The sequence below is a fragment of the Artemia franciscana genome, chromosome 12 (genome assembly GCF_032884065.1).
Source record: "Artemia franciscana chromosome 12, ASM3288406v1, whole genome shotgun sequence".
In the NCBI taxonomy this organism is placed as follows: Eukaryota; Metazoa; Arthropoda; class Branchiopoda; order Anostraca; family Artemiidae; genus Artemia; species Artemia franciscana.
The window spans coordinates 40,757,632-40,770,181 of NC_088874.1; the positions used below are offsets into that span (position 1 = coordinate 40,757,632).

Consider the following 12,550-nt stretch of genomic DNA (forward strand, 5'->3'; position numbering starts at 1 on the left):
CACAGAGATGGCATTATCATATATAACTTCGATAATCAATGGAGCTCTTGATAATAAGCTTAGAGTAGCGGGTCTGTTTCTTGATTTGGTTAAGGCATTTGACACTGTTGACCACCAATTACTACTTCGAAAATGTGAATTTTATGAACTAAGAGGGGCTACTTTAGCTTTGATTTGTGATTATCTCCAAAATAGAGAGCATTATGTTCACATTAATGGATTTTCTTCAAGTAAGAGTCTTGTTAAATATGGTATCCCCCAGGGTTCTGTGTTAGGGCCTACTCTTTTTTTGATTTTTATAAATGATTTGCCAAATGCTGTTGCAACTACTTCTAGAATAGGGGATATAGTGAATCCCGCACCTTCGGGAACCAGGATCACTACACCCTTATTTGCTGATGATGCGACATTGATGTGTGTTGCCTCAACTGAACAACAACTTACCTCAACAATTAATGCAGCAATGACTATGACATGTCTTTGGTTGAAGATAAACCGCCTTGACCTAAATATAAATAAGTCAAATTTTTTTATTTTTTCACGGTCCCCAAATTATCATCCTTGGATTATGGAAATAGCTACACCGAACGGAATTGTTAAGCGGTCAAAGTCCGTTAAGTACCTTGGGATTATTATTGACGAAATTTTATCATTTAAGTGCCATGTAAAAGCTATAAGTAGAATATTATCGCGGAATTTAGGGATTATCCGTAAACTAAAACATTTATTTCCTTCAAATGTTATACGGTTATTATATTTTTCTCTGATTCATCCGTATATTTTGTATTGCTCGTCTGTATGGCTTGGGACATTCCCCTCAATACTTCGCTCAATCCGCGTACTGCAGAATAATGCCATTAGATCACTTTGTGGAATAGGGAACCGGGATTCGGTCAGGTCAATGTATAGTATGATAAATATAATGCCTGCAGCCGGATTGCGTGTTTTTTATACACTGGTTTTTATGTATAAGTACCATTATGGGTGCGTTCCAGAATGTTTTACAGGAAGTTTTTGGGATAGGTCTAATATTCATGATCATAGAACTCGAACAAGTGGAGATATTGAGGTTCCTCGCCTAGTTTCAAGTAGGACTGCTTTTTCAATTATTTATAGAGGGGCTAAGCTATGGAATAAGCTTGTTCCAAGTATTAAAGAATTGCCAATTAATCAATTTAAGGCCGTGCTGAGTGTGGGGTTTTTTGGTAGGTATACCTTTGAAATAGATTAGGATTGATTGATTTAGTATTGAAAATAATTGTTTATTGTTTTTTTCTTTTGTTCTCTTTTTTTGCTTCGGGATCATGATATTATGTTGTTTGATTGTGTATGAATTATTTATATAATTTTTTTTTCTCGGTACACGGTTTCATCTTTCTGCTCATTTTAGATTAACTCATTGTTTTTCTGTTTTTGTTCTTTTTTTCTTCTATTTTTTGTTCTTTTTGTTAGTAACACACCCTCGCAAGCAACGCTTTTGGTGTGCTACCGATTGATTTTGTCTGTGTTATTTCCTTTGGTTAATAAATTAATACTGCTACTACTACTACTACCTGGTGGATTTAATTAAAAAACGACCTTTTTTTTAGTATTTTCAGTAAAAAATAAAATAATAACAATCTAATACTGAAGTACAAATTAGGTACACCACAAAAGCTGATATTACAAATTTTTTTTTTCTTTTTTTAATTGATGTTTAAGCCACAACAAAGTAAAGGTGTTTATTTATAAGCCACAGTCTCTATGCCATTTTGCTATAATAACTAAATACACATATTCGCTCTACATTTTCTTTCAGTTGCTCCTTTCTTGTTTTGCTGATCGTTTTCTTTTTTTTTCTTTTCTTATGTCCATCAGTAGTTCATGGACTGCCTTCTCGTTCAATTAACCTTCTCATAGCTTCGTTTATTGGAAACGGCCAGGCCTGTTCTCAGTATACATAAAAAAAATCTTGATTTTTATTTCTTTTTTCTCAATATCACACAATCCGAGGTTTGCCTCATTTCTATTTCTAGATTCGTCTTGTCACGACAGTAAATTCAAAGTTTTTTTTTTGTTACACCATGTCTACATAAAATACAGGGATTTTGTCTTAGAGGAGAGAGCATAAATTCGAGAAAAAACACAGAAACAGAATTATTATGCTGAAATAATGCTAATTACAACAAATGCAACGAAAATGTAAATATTTTGAATACTGAAGATCTATACACTCTCCTCCCAAATTGGAAAAAAAAAACATTAGCCGTGCCAGCAAGCACCACGTAAAAACAGCAGAGAACTCTTGGTCATTGGAGCCGGCGGCCAGGTCTTATAAGGATTCGACTTTAAAATTAGTTGAGAGGCATGGTAAGTGTTTCAATAAACTTAGTAACTAGGTCAAAAAATAGAGTAAATTATGTACTTTCTTAAAATAAATTTACTGCTTTGAAATAATCTTTCGTTGTGTGCTTATTTTCAAACGGACCTTAATTAAAAAACACGCCTTAATTATATATATACTGTACTTACTCCTGTTGAAACTCTTAGTCGTTTCGTCAAAGAAAAGCAGTGTGGTCTGTGAAAAACACTCTAAATTTGCTGTTTAAAACACGATTTTGTAGTTTACCAAAGTGTTCTGGAGGAGGGGAGCCCTTCAGACTTCCCCCCTCTTCTCTGTGCTTTTATGCCAGCTTGTAACAGTAACGGTATCTTTACCCATTTTTAGCCATGTAAACTTTCCCATAATCTATAACAAACGATTACAACTATGAACTATAACAAATTTAATCTCTAACAAATACTTGTAAAATTTGTCAAATTTAGCTTATAGAATAGACTAAATTAGCTTGATGAAAACCAAGATCCAAGTAAAAACTTTAACTAATTGAACTTTTTCCTTTTGCGTCTTCCTCTGTTTTAATTTTATAGTGGTTAGCACAGAGTAAAGGCGTAAAAATAAGAGGAAGATGAAAACAAAGTAAAAGTGTCAGGCATGGATACGTCGATGGTTTTAGTTGGAGGAGGGTGATGGTATAACATGTATTTTTTCTGCGGTGGGGGAACCCGAAGGTCGGTTTTAAAACCTATTTTAAAAAATCATTCATTTTACCATGGCTCCAATTTGCTTGTCTATGGCAGACAACCCCTTGCTATGTTTTCAATCTATATCTGAATTTTATTTTCATTCTTTCTTTTTATTTTCCTGTGGAATCTAATTGGACCCATTTTATATAGAGGGAAATATTGCAAAGTGCAGAGAATCAACAACAAGCTTCACCTGTCAAAGAAACTCAACCAACAAAACGACAAACCCCTGGTAGATCAGTAACCAGCGAAGAGCGGGAACAAGAAGGTAATGTGGATCAGACCTGAGCCCTTACAGTACCAAGAACATTAAATGAAAACATTTTTTCTCCCTGGCTCCATCTTTTCTCTGTTCATTCCTGTAAACTGGGCTTTTCTACAAATTTTCTTTGGTTGTTATACAATTTTTAGGATTTTTTAGTTTTGAGAAGTCTATCCTTATCGTCACACTGGTTCATGACAAGGAACAAGCGGAAGCTTTCCTGTTTGCAAGACAAGCCTAAACAAACAATTATACCGCTCGAAATACCTATATCTTGTAGCCAAGTATTATAACCATCAGTAATGTGCCAAAACTGTTTGTTCTTGCACATAGGCCAGTCGAAATATGTGATAAGAAATTGGTATTCTCAGAATCAAACGAAAACAAGAATTCATTTTCAAATTTGGTAACAAGATGTTAGGCTTATATTCTCACATATTTTTAATCATTTTATCACCTTTTTTAACCCAATTTACTGCCAATTAATGGCAGTATTTGTCTTTTGCTATGGCAATCAGGAAAGTTAAACTTTCTAGAGATCCATGATGACACATTTTTTCGCTTACTTTCAGCTCATTTTTCACACGTGTTCCTTATTTTCAAATTTGGGCTCCCGCTAAGTGTTAAAACTGCATAATGGCATATGGCTGTCTTTCCATTAAAAATTGAGTTCATGGGTTTTCCTAGTTTTTAAGATGTAGGCTACATGGTTGTATAAGTTCTCACTTAATCTATTCGAAGAATCAAATTTCGTTTTGTTCTCCTTTGTATTTTAAAAGTAGCGTCAACTAAGTGTACCCAGTAAGATATTGCTGATAGCCTACTTTTTTCAAGAATCACAATAAAAGTAGTACTGGGAAGAAGTAACTTTGGAGAAGAAGTATCTATCCTGACATTGCCCCCCCCCCCCTCAAAAAAAAAGAATTATGAAAGGAAAGAAATGTTCTGTGAAATGTTGTAGAATTTAACCCGATACTCCCCGGCGAAAGATTTGGCGCTTAAAAGTAACGTCTCAATGGAACTAAATATTTTAAGAAGGAAATATTTTTCTTGTATATCTTTAAACTATTAAATAGAAGAAGTGGTCGAATATGGCTCTGAAGCATGGGCGCCCCAAAAAGCAGATGAAGATTTACTTGATGTTTTCCAGAGAAATTCCCTACGGATAGTTCAGGGTACCTGACTTCCTGATCGTATTTCAAACAGTAGGCTGTACGAAAAGTGTGGTTAAATCCCGCTTTCTAGGGCTATAATTTGAAAGAAAGGCTGAGATGGCTAGGCACGTTCTGCGGATGAAGGATGACAGATTCCTGAAGATTGTTCTTTTCGGACAGCCGTCTAGGACTCAACGGAAAGTGGGTCACTCTCGTCTGGGGTGGGAGGATGTCATAAAGAAAGATTTAAAGGAAATAGGAACTTTCTGTGAGGGTGTAAAGAGTGGGGCTTTAAATAGATTGGGATGGAAAAGAACCGTGCGTAGATTTGTTGGTCTCGGGTGGCTTGGTGCTGCGGTGAGCTGTTAGTAGTAGCAATAGTATTCTTTAGTTTTAATTTATGCGGTGTCAAATCAGCAATTTCTATTGAATTAAGAAATTCTGGTGTAAATTTAAATCCTGTTAATGTATCGAAGAATAATTAGTTTAATTGGATTCGCTGTCTTCTGGTACTCCTTGTGATTCTCACTGTTATTTCTTTTCTAACCGCAGGTTTAATTTATGATTTAATGTATTTGGTCTGATGGTCTTTTACTTATAATCTTGTGTGTGCTTCATTTTCGTGCATCATTATCTCATACTTTTTTTTATGTCTTTTACTTTAGCGGTTCGGATTCAATCAAAATCATGGTAATTCCGTCTGACGTCACAGATACCCAAAACTTCTTTCCCAGCTTTTCCGAAGTTGTTATATTTTTGCTTTATTTGTTTTGTTATATAATTCACTTGCAACCAGGAATTTTTCAATGCGTATCCCCTCTGAAATATTTAAAATACGAATTGGCATGACCATCGCTTTATTCTTTAGTTTCAAGTCATAGGTTATCAAATGGCAATTTCAGTTGAATTAAGAAATTCTTTCGTGAATTCAATTCTACTTTCCTGTTTATTCTTTACACATGTTGTTTCAATTTTCCTGTTTTCAGTTACAATTTCTTAAATGTCTACATTATACAATGGCATAATTACAATGTTATTCTTTTGTTTTAAGTCGAATTTTCGTTTGGCATTAAATTGGATTTGCCGCTGCCTCTTGTTCCATGTCTCATTCTTTAGCTGTTTAGAGTATTTTGTCATTTTGTGTAAGTTTGTACTAAAAATTATGTCTCCTTCCTGTTAATCGATTACAGGCTCACACACGCTAAACCAACACGTTCCTTCATTTCATTATGATAGTGCTTTGACTTATAACTGCAGACTTTGTTGTGCAACGTATTCCTTTGCAATTCAATATGATTTTCCTATTCCTTGTTCTATGCCTCTTTTTTTAGCTTTTCAGAATCATTTGCCATCTCTTGTAATTTTGAACGAGTCATAGATACTAAAACCAGAATTTATTGTCTTGAAATGTGTATAAATACAACATCACTCACTTTTTTTTGAAAAATAAGTTTCTAAACCACTTTTCTTAAGTTTGTGTCATATTTAGATCGTAGATTTTTTTTTAAATTGGTCCCAATCAGGAATGTTCAAACGCGATGTATCCCTAAATCGTTTACGCTTTTCTGCCTATTAATTACAACAAAAAACTTCTAATTTTTTTACGTCACCTTTTACTTGGTATTACAATGTTCAATTGATCTTCTTTCCTAACTTGAAGCTTTCTTTCACTTTTTTTTTAGGTAAGATGAAACTTTATTCAAGATGAAAATCATCATTTGTTCAAGATTGAACCAAGTTTGTCATGTGCGGCACCACCGCTCAAGAATTTCCGGTTCAACCAATCTGCTATCTTCAGATGTTTGGACTTCCATTGTGCTTGATTGCCTGATTTTTCGCGCATTCGGAAGACTGGGTGACATGTGTTAGTTATCAGAGTTTAAACTTGAAACCGAATTTAATTTTTGGATAATGTGGCCTATTTATAGTTTTGCTTAATTGTTTTCGAATTTTTAGAGAGCTGCTACTTTTAAAAAACGAAATAATGGTCCACATTTTCATCGTAATCTGTATTCTCTGTTTAAGCATGTACCCAGGATTTATTTTCAGTATAAAGGAAAAAGCCTGTCGCCCAATATTGCAGTAGCTGGGATCGAACCTTAGGCTTCGCATTGCCGAGCAGAGATCAATCCAACGTGCGATTTTTTTTTTCTTTGGAGGGGGTGGGGTTAGATATTTTGAATAAAAGTGCCCAAAAATTAGAGAAAATATGGGTTTCGAGGTGGCCCGGGTCCCAAATTTCCCCTCTTGGGTATATTCTTGCTCTAGTTAATTAAATGGTCAACTCCAAACATATTCTTATTTTGATTATTTAAAAACGAGAGTACTTATTCTTTAAAATAAAATCAAAACGTGAAGCTGACATTAAATTGCTTATTTAGATCCATGGCTTCTATTGGAAAGTATTAGCTCCAGTATGCTAAAGAAATTCGATGCGGGGTCTGGGTTTCCAATTTCTCGCCGTCACGTCTCAATGCCCTATCTACCAGGAAAAAAAATGGATAGAAGCCCTTTGCTAACCTGATCTAGAGGAATTAGGATTGCAATCTATATAAGGAAAATCAAAATAAATTTGATTATTGAGGAGAATCAATATAAGGAGATCGAACTAAATTTTCCTGCTGATCCGTCTATTGAGAACAGCATAACGTACGGTTTTTGACAAGTATCATGGACATGTGAATATTTCAGATATGACCACTAGGGATGATAGTAGTAGTAATATTTGTTTCAATGCTAAGTAGTTGTTTTACAGGCTCATATATATGCATGAGAATCTATGTTTTTACGTTGTTGTCTTGTCATTTGGTTTTGCTGCACTTTGAAAGTCACTTGATTTGTAATAGACCCTGCGTCCAGTTGAGCTTATTTATTTTCAACATTCAGTAAGGAATTGCGATTATTTGATTTGTGTCCTAAAGCGCTTATTGCAACGTACTGGAATTATTATTTTCTGATTGTTTCGTAGCTGAATGAGCTGCAATCCGTCCTTTTACAGACAATCCCTCTTGGTGTATTCTAAGGTAAACAGGAAGGGTGTGCAAAAGCACAGGATTGTTGGCCTTCCCCCCATTGCACTTCCTGGCTGAAGGGTCAAGAAACGGAGATCAGCACCGCCGGTAGGGACTGTAAAGTCCAGTGCCGTTTTCTTTACCCTTTTTAATCAATAGAACAAAAAAAAAAAAATCAACACACATTCATTTTATTGTCAAAGCTTTGATTTTTGGTTCCTTCTATTTTTTTTTTATTTTATATATATTATTATGCTATTCTATACCGAAATCACTTGTGGTCTGTTTTTTTTTTTTTGTGTGTTTAAATTTTCCTGCCTATATTTGAAACCCTAGAAATGTGCCTGAAGAGCTGTGCTAAATTTTTGTATTAAATGAATTTCATATATCTTCTTCATCTTGGTCACTTTATACTCTTACAGGTTTTTACTGTGAAATTTCGCACTAAATTAGGATTATAATAGGTTTTGTATCCTTGTAGCATTCCCGAGGGAAATTTGAGCATGTCCTTGTTCTAGACTGAAAATAACATTTGCTGAAAAGAAACTGTAAAAAATACAGATAACCAAAGATTCATTGGTATTCTCAACATGAGTTTTATGGAAAAGAAAGAATGGGTGCTGCTTTTCAATGCTTAAATATTATTGTTGTTTAAACGTCACTACGTCAAGGTTAAAAACAAATTCCTGACACTGTTGTATGGATAAACTTCCTGTATATCTGAACCGTCTATGGTTTATTTCCATCTAAACTAGGCTGCCACTTCCTTTTTCTCATTTTTGTCATTTATTTTGTTCTTATCCCTTTCTTCTCTACTTTTCGTTGAATTTTTTTTCTCGTTTTCTTTTGCTTTTTCTCAACTCCTGCAAAGAAGAACAATATCTTATTAGTCTCTATATTGTATAATTACTGATACCCTGTATTTCGGAGAAGAAAAGCTAGATAGACAATCACTAATAAAGGCGCCTATCTTTTTGCGTTTTGCTTCTAATTGTCGAGAACTGGCCAATGAATAAGCAAAGAGAAGCGAACTAATTTGTACGAGTCTGTGGACTTAAAGCCCTAGCAATAACAACTGAATACTGAGTCAAAGTTCATAAATTGTCGGCTAAATTTTATTCTGTTAATATTGAAAATGAATGAAATATGTTTGGTAGCAGTTGTATCTGACAGAATACTAGTATTAACAAGCAGTTTTATGGTACCAGATCCTACAGAAGATTGGTGTTAATCCATAAAACCTAAAGAAAGAAAACTAAATAAGTTTCGATTAAGAATGGAAGTATACCTGAATATCATCGATTATTTTTTGGACATATTTTTCGGGATTAGTCAGTGAAGCCGGGACTTAATGTCACTTTAAAACTTCATTGCAAGCAACGCTGGACACAAAGCAAGGAGTAGAATGTCATGTTGCAAAATACGGGCCCTATTCTCCACATATCACTTGAACTCAAAGTAGCTTGGGTACATGATGTACTTTTCAAGCTAATAAAATTTGTTTGGTTTGAGACAATAGAGAATGAAAATATTTTTAAGAACGCAGCGCACCTAGACTGTCTTTAGGGAACATAAAACCACTTTTATTTTAGAAAGAATTCTTCTTGAGACATATATTTCATAAAGTTTCGAGGAGTAAAAACCTATGACATTTAATCAATGGCTAAGACACAAAATATAAGGGTTACTCCTGTAGCAGTTGTCAACGTAGTCGACCAAACACGCTTGACGCTTATTACAACGCTTGACGTTACCGTTGTAATGTGACGTTTTCATTAGACACCTCAGTAGATAGCTCTAGCTCGAAAACGGAAATATCAATACTAGCTGCAGATTTTAAGCAAATTCTCGAAGTCATAAAAGAAAACGGTAATAAATCAGACATTATATGCAGTCAATAAGGTACTCTTACTTCAAGGGTCGATAATCTGGATAAAGAACATTCGCTTCTTAAAAATAAGATGGTTAATAGTGAATTGGAAAAATTGAAAATGACACGTCCTGCCTCAATTTGCAATTAAAACCTTATACCGATGAATTAATAAAGTTAAGAAGAAAAAATCAAGATTCAATGTGTCAGATTGTGAAATTGGAAGCCGCCAAGTTAGAAAATAATGTCATCATATGGGATGCAGTTTGCGAGGATATTGATAACGCTAAAGCTTTATTCACAGAAGTTGTTCGCCATGGATTAGAATTAACTAAAGTAAATTTTACAGTCTCGCATTATGACAGAAATCGTAAATTCTTAAAGGTGACACTAAATAAAAAAGACAACAAGTTATCTATCATAAGAAATGCCAGCAAGCTTAAGGACAAGAACGTTTCATGGAAACAATAGCAACGTTTTTATTAGTGATGATGTGCCAGCCGAAATTCCAAAAGATGTAAGCTGATTTTAGTGAAACGGGATAAATTGCAGAAAATTCCTAGATATGAGGCATTGATATAAAAGAGGATTCAGATAAACTTGTCTGTGAAAAAAACCTGACGGCTCAATTACAAAATGTTTTAAACTGTACAAGTAGGAAACGTTTAATCTTGTTTTTCCTCGTATTTATTTGTTTTTTATTTATCTTCTCACCAATTTTTGTTGCTCTATATATTTATTACTATTCTTTCTCCTTATTTATCTGTTTTTCTTTACTGCTTGTTTTGAAACACATAGAGGTCTTCATGAATAGCGGTAGAGTATTGAAAGAATTTATCTTAGAATGAAGACATTTTTCTTTTCTTTTCTTAGTTGTTTCTGTGTGCGTTACCTTTTATATTTGTTTATTGGGCGCATGGGTCGTGGTGTGATTATTCTTGACAGGGTGGTGATATTTGATAATGGACATATTCGGTATATGCGAAACATATTTAGATGAGTTTTCAATTGAAAGTAATCATGTTGATAGTTATCAATTGTTTCATGTTGGGAGGAGTATGCAAAAGAATGATGGTCTTGGTGTTTTTATTAAAAGTTGCATACCAGCTCGTGGAAGACTAGATTTTTTGTCAATGAATATTGAAATGTTATTTGACTCTTGTATTGTTGAATGTTTTTTACCAAATAATGAGAAGATTGTAATCGCAGCTATTTATCGTAGTCTGTTAGCTAGTCGGGTAGAATTTAGGAGTTGTTTTGAAAATTTTTTGAATAAATTAGCTAGTCGTAATACTTCTTATCTAGGTATAGGTGATCTTAATATTGACTTAATGAACCTTGTTTCTGCTAATCAGAATAGATTTTATAGTAACACTTTGAAGTGTTTAGAATGTCCGCTAACTCATGGATTATATCCTGTATGTTTTGTACCATCCAGGATAACTGATACTTCATATTCAATAATTGATAATATTTTTTCACCTGAATATGCTGTTAGTACATATGTCATTCCTGATGATTCATCTAATCACTGCATATTTATGGCTGATTTTTTGCTATACTTCTCGCATAAAGAAAAAAAGTCAACAAAGCGAAGAGTTTGGGGAAAAAAAATTGTTAAAATTAAAAGAAGAACTCGGTGACGTAGGGTGGAGTTCGGTAATTGATGAAATGGATCCAAATCAATCCTCTGATAACTTTTATATTATATTGACTGAAAAGTTTGATCAATTTTGTCTGTTTAAAAATCTAAAAGGAAAGAGGCCTACACAAGAAAAACCATGGTTAAATGCATCGCTTTTGAGGTCTATTAATGAAAAAAATCGTTTATATAAAATTAAAATGAAGTATCCCACTGAAATAAATATAATACCTTTTAAAAACTATAAGAATCTGTTAGTAAGGATTCTTAGAGAAAATGAAAGTGTGTATTATGAACATTCATTTAAAAATTCTGATTCTCCCCGATAAACTTGGAATTTAATTAAGGATAAAATTGGAAAAAAAGTTATCACATCCTGAGGTATTAATTAATACAAATGACGTAGAAGTTAGAGGACCGCAAGAAGTTGCTAATATGTGTAGCGATTATTTTGCTAGTGTTGGTAAATCAGTTGTTTCAGCAGGAATAGATTTGTCCTCTTGCAGGTCGTATAAACAGTATTTACCCTCGAATGAATGTACGAACATATTTCTGGCCCCTGTTAGTTTTGCAGAATTCCACAAGGTTATCAAAAATATAAAAACGATAAACCAGTGGGACATGATGAACCATCAACAAATTTGTTAAAGCCTATTGCTGGAGTTATTTTTGAACCGCATATATTTCCTAGTAGATGGAAAAGTTCCCGAGTAACTCCGTTGTATAAGCAAGGTGATAAATCTGATGTAAGTAATCATCGTCCAAATGCAATTTTATCGCCATTACATAGTGTTTGAAAAAATATTAAAAGAAAGGATTCCTAATTATTTGGTTAAAATAAATTTCTTTACCAAATATCAATTTGGATTTAGGTCAAACCGTTCGACAGAAAACGCAGTTGCAGCTCTTTCATTAGAAATAAATGATTGTTTAGATGATGATTTCCATGTGGCTACTGTTTTCTAAGATGTGAAAAAAAGTATTTGACACTTTCAATCATGAAATTCTTTTTGACAAAATGATAAATTCCAGCATAAGAGGGAACGGATTACAGATTATTAAATCATACCTGTGCGGACGCAAATCCCAGTAGATGTCGGTGGGAATATGACTAATTTAAAGAGTCTTATTGATATTGGTGTTCCCCAAGGCTCAGTATTAGGTCCACTTTTATTTTTGATTTATATTAATGATCTTCCACAGGTCTGCAAGAGAATATTAGCCATTCAATTCTATTTGCAGATGATACAGATATAACAGTTATAGCTAGGGATTCATCGAGATTGATCGAAAATCGGACTATGTGTTACCTCGGTTAATTGATGGTTTTTTTCCAATCATCTAGTACCGAATTTGAAAAAAACTAAATTTACAGTTTTTGATCGTTCAAAACGTGCGACTCGAGAGATTTATTTCAGGTTGGTGATACAAAAAAATTCGTAGGGTCCAACCACATCGTTATTTAGGAGTTTCTGCTGATCCCCTTTTGTCATTTCACAATCATATTGAGTATTTAAGATTAAAACTTGTTCAAAATATTGGGTC

General features: G+C 33.8%; 1 long non-coding RNA gene across 1 annotated transcript; it reads right to left on the minus strand.

Annotated features, from left to right (window-relative positions):
* Positions 1–8,065: 8,065 nt before the first annotated feature.
* Positions 8,066–12,550, minus strand: LOC136034131 (uncharacterized). Its single transcript, XR_010619119.1, has 2 exons — positions 12,075–12,550; positions 8,066–8,356 (listed from the first exon to the last, which is right to left on the minus strand). It is a non-coding gene; the product is annotated as an uncharacterized LOC136034131 (long non-coding RNA).